This window comes from Oratosquilla oratoria, unplaced genomic scaffold (assembly GCF_046742065.1).
Source record: "Oratosquilla oratoria isolate Oo_2021 unplaced genomic scaffold, ASM4674206v1 SCAFFOLD58, whole genome shotgun sequence".
In the NCBI taxonomy this organism is placed as follows: Eukaryota; Metazoa; Arthropoda; class Malacostraca; order Stomatopoda; family Squillidae; genus Oratosquilla; species Oratosquilla oratoria.
The window spans coordinates 160,993-166,602 of NW_027467722.1; positions in this window are offsets into that span (position 1 = coordinate 160,993).

Genomic DNA, 5,610 nt, shown 5'->3' on the forward strand with positions numbered 1-5,610 from the left:
TTTCCTCCTCCTCCTTCTTCTTCTTCCTTCTCCTTTTCCTCTTCTTCCTCTTTCCCCTGTTTCTCCTCCACCTCTTCCTTCTTTTCCCCCTCCTCCTCCTCCTCTTCCTGCTCCTTCTCTCTTTCTTCTTCTCCTCTTTCTCCTCCTCTTCATCCTCCTTCACCATGTCTTCCTCCTATTCCTGTTCATGCTTTTACTCTTCCTCGTCCTTCTCCTTTTACTACTCCTCATCTACTCCCCCCACCTCCTCCTTCTCTTCCCTCTCTTCTTCTCCTCACCTCCCTCTTCCCTCCCTCTTTCCTACCTCCTTATTGTCCTCCTGCATTTTTTCTCTTTCTACTCCTTATTCTCCTTCTTTTCTCCTTCGCTTCTTCCACTTTCCTCTTTCTCTCTTCTTTCTTCCCCACCTCCTCCTCCTCCTCCTCCTCTCATTCTCTTTCTTGTCTTTACTCCTATTTCTCTTTCTCTCCTCCTCCGCTTTCTGCTCTTTCTCCTCTACCCTCTGGGCTTTGTCCTTTTCCTCCTCCTCTTCCTCCTCTTCTACCTCCTCCTTTATCTTCTGCTCATCCTACTCTTCCTCCTCTTACTCTTCTTTCTCCTCCTCCTCCCACTCCTCCTCCTCCTTTCCCTCTTCTCCTCCTCCTCTACCTCCGATCCGCCAGGCTGGTCCGCGTCCGCTCAACAAATTAGCGCTTTCCGCTTCCCGAGGCTTGTAACCGCGCGTCCGGAGAGGACCGAAGAACCGCCGGACGAATCGACGGACGGGCGGGCGGCGGCGTCGGTGACGACACTGCCACTTCGCCCTCCTCGAACTACCAAAGTCCTGCTCAGGTCGTCGTCTTAATCGTCAGGAGGCGGAATGTTTCCCAATTAGGTTCTGAGTAATACTGTTTCTGGTGTTCTACCAATGTTAATACTAGTACGAGTTATTAATTTTTTTACTTTAGTTTCTTTCGTTTCCAACCTATTTTTCACTTTAGTTTACCGTCACCCTTAAGTTTTGAGCTCAATTCGTAATTTTGTGCACATACACACACGCATACACACACACACACACACACACACACACACACACACACACACACACACACATACACATACACACAGTTGGTAGAGCGCTGGACTGGGAAGTACGATGGTGCTCGCAGTAACCAGTTCGAATCCTGCCCAGGGCCGAAATCATTTCGGTATCGCTGTGCTTCGGGTCGTTACTCTGACTCTCGTGGGCGGGGAGTTGGGTGTGTGTGTGTGAAAGGTCATAGCATTACCCATAGATCGGTCATACGAGCTCTGAGCTCTCTTCCGGGAGGGAAATAGCTGTCGATCACGAGTCCAACACGTGATCCAAAGACCAAGGTGAATACACACACACACACACACACACACACACACACACACACACATATATATATATATATATATATATATATATATATATATATATATATATGTATGTATGTACAACACTGAATGGGTCTCAGTGACTAGAGATACATTTTTATCAACCACAATGCACTTTAATTCTAAGCCATCAACATCGGAAGAACCGTGGAGGCGCATGCAGAAATTGAAACGTGGTACGCCCAAGGACTCGAACCAACGGCGGCAAGCACGTGGCCACATCCAGTATCACTCTCACGAGTCGGACACCCTCCGCTTTCTCTACGTCACCACCGTTTTGGACGACGACCTCCTCCTCCACCCCGCATCTAGCTTTGCAAGGCAGCCGACGCATCATCGTCTACGACTTCGCACAAGTGTGACCTTCAAATCTCCACTTCAACGTCAAAGTCAACCATATATTTTTATCTTTTTTCATTATGATATTTGTGTATTTGCATGTTCATATTTTCCTGGATATAGTATTTCTATAACTCACCAGTCCAATACATTGCACTAACTCCTCCCCCTGTTTACAGCAGTGCATTTTCCACCGAATTGTCCCACTGCATCCTCATTCATAAAGCCAAACTCCTACATCATCCTGGGTAGGTAGATATTTTTTTCCATTCTCAATATCACCTATGAGGCATTATGGTCTGTGTGTTTGTTTTTTATCAGTTTAGTTCATGTACGTGTCCAAACATCTTTCTGACTCGACATACTAACCCTGTACAGGCAGCCACCCTAAGCTCACTTCTATTACAGCAGACATTTCCCCTCCTTCTGTTAACAACTCTTCGAACAATTCACCTGCTACTCAAAGCACCATGACAACACAAAATCTTGTCACCATAGGTAAGGATAAGACTACATTAACTCTTTTTGTTAGTAAGAACATTCCTGTACACAATTTTCTCTCTGAGGTTGAATCAGAGATAAAACAAAGGAACATTACAGACGACAAAGGTGAAATATTCATTCTAACATTCAGAATAGACAAGAATAACATATTAGCTGTTGACGTCATTCAGTCTGAGCTATTTGAGGAAATTATGTCTTATCATGATTTTGTAGAGCACTTTAAGAAGTCCTTTGCATCATTTGAGCCACTTGGATCACTTTCCTCCCTATATTGTTTGGCTAGAACTTTCAATTATGGTCCACGCCACACCAAAGAGAAAGCTGTAAAAATTGCTTCAACATTTAACGGTTAACTTCGAGAAAGCCTCAGAAACTCAGACTGGGTCTCAGGCGACAAAGTTTCATTGGACACGTAGTCTCACTCATGGCGTGCTTTTGACTCCACCCAGACAGACTCCTGAAAGTTGGCACTATGCAACCAACACCAGGTATCACACCAGGTGAATTCTCCAGGAAATTATCTAATACGGATAAACCTATCACCCAGATCCAGAGCCAGTCAGTACCCATTGCACCCACTCACATACTAGCCCAGATCACACAATTCCCCTGCATAACACGAGATCAAGACATATATCTCGCACTCGACATCGCTCACACCAACGCTCTCCATCAAGAACACAATTGATTTGTACATACTGCCACAAACCAGGACACCTTGCAAACACGTGTTACCACAGACGCCCTTCATAACCAAACCGACACTGCTATTATCACGGTGCATGTTTCCACACAAGTGATCGTTGCCGTGTGTTGTTAGCACGGAGGCAACACAGACCAAACTCCCCAGATTACTCTACCGCAAGGCATTCATGTAACACATCTCCTTTATGACTAAAGGACACCAAGATTCGATGCACATCAAGGACAGTTACTCCATACCCGGAAATTCCTTCATCAACCTTGATATCCCAGACATTCAATGCTACGTCTAGCAACACCAAAGTGACAATCTTTCTCGACATGGGTTCCCCGGTCAACATAATGTCAACACACAATTTCCATAAATTCTGCACTGCAACAAAACGTGTCACCATTTTGGGACCCCCCGACGTCAACCTTTACCATGTAGATGGTGTACCATTCCCGATAGTCGGTAAATTCTTCCTAAACATTAGCTTCAAAAAGAAGTGCCCATCCATTCCAGTTACCATCTACGTAGCTGACGTTCACTTTCGTGCTGATATCATCATAGGTTTAAAATTGATGAGGCAACATAACATAGCCATTTACCCTGCTCAACATCGTATCATTTGTGCAAACAATTTCCTCCCTGCATTGTCATCAGCAACTCCTCATAAAACAAATCACATTCATGTGGCCGAGCAGGCATTGGCAGACCATGACCCCACGTCGGTTGTTTATACTCCTACCATTCAAACTCACCCCGCTTCATCACATGAGGATGCACCAGCTGCTAGTACAAATTGTTCCACCACCTTCATTCAACAGAGTCCCCAGTGCTCAATCACTCCAACCCCTCCCTAAGACTCTAACTCTTCTACTTTACTGATAGCTGTGGACATGCATCCCAAACGTAACAGACGAACTACTTCCTCTCACATGTCCAAATAGGCAAAACTCAGGACTAAACAAACACTAAATACCGTTGGTTTTTCACCGCCTTATGAAACTTTCTTCCCCTTCTTAGAGGAATTCAACAGCAAATCCACCCCAGTCTCAGAAGTGTTATCTATATTCAAACACACTCACGTAGTGTTGATCAGCCCAAAGACGCTGTTGTCTTATGAGTATACAGAGATAAACATACGAGTTTTTCAAGCACAAGACACTGGTGTACTCTGTATTCTAGAAACTTGCCGTGCCATTGTTATTTCCCTCCTTTCAGCCATCAGCTTTACGTCAAAGAAAGATTATACTTGTATTCTAATTGCCAATGACACTAACACACCCTTCCAACTCCCATTTGTACAAACATTTACGATTTTGAACCATATCCTTCACGCATCAGTCATGAATGACAAATTCCCTACTTCTCAAGTTTGCATCACAATTTCCGACGTGCCCACAGCACAGGTACCCATTGATGCATCACATTTTAACCCCATAAACTTCCCTAATGTATAAGCATACTTGCTTGCACTTTACAACAAGTTCAGACATACTATTGCCACTCGAGGTGAACCCCTTGGAGTTATTAATCTCATTCAACATCATTTACCCTTTCGTGAGAACTCTAAACCAAGTTGCATTCCCTCATACAGAATGCCACACAGTAAACGCACGATTGTAGATAACCTTATTCAAGACATGATTGCGCAAGACATCACTGAACCATCAATCAATCAATGAAATTACCCTTAATAAGCTCACGATACCAGATAGACACCCCAGCCCTGTATTACAGGATCTCTTGCACTCCGTCGGTAAAACAACGTAGTGTTCACGACCTTGGACCTTATGTCGGGATATTTCCAGATTCCCCTTGCTCCAGAGTCTAGGCCTCTGACAGCCTTTAGTACCCCTACCGGTCATTATCACTTCAAACGACTAGCCATGGGTCTCGTTTCAGCTTCAGTGTTCACACGACTTAGGTCTTATAGGTCATTTAGTGTTTATGTACCTCGATGACGTGATCATTGCTTCCAAATCCGTTAGCAAGCACATACACATTCTTCACACTGTCTTCTCACAACTAACAAAGCAGGTGTAACCTTACATATTGTAACACAAACCACGGAAAACTACGTCATAACGCACATACGAACAAACATACATCCACGCCCTTAGGCGACTATCCATCACATGATCACTGCGTGATAATGGATAAGTAGCCAAAAACTCATCTCCAACGCACACATATACCACATCCCCAAATAAACCCGAACACAATTTAAATCACAAGAAATAACGTCATAATATAACCGAACATTTAATGATATAGCCTATGTTTAAACCCTCCATGTGTATAACAATAAGACAAATATTGTTAAAACTGTCAACTCCTCTCACCAAATGCTGACTAGAACAATTAAGTGGTACATTAACCACTACCAGGCCGGGGAGCAAGGAGTTGTGAGGTGAACGTAGGTCTGTTTTGGACCTATGTAAGTGTATTCTTTTCTAATATAAGGCCATACGATTACGTGTGTTTGGAACTTTCCATAGGATAGGAATTGAGTACCCACCAAAACCAATTACATGATGGCAGCGGTGCCGCCTCTCTCTCAAAAAAAAAAAAAAAAAAATTGTCGTTTGCGTAGTGTTGAAAGAACAAGTGACTTCATACTCACGTACCCATACGAACGAAATATCAGAGTGGGCACTTCACCCAATCACTTTCGC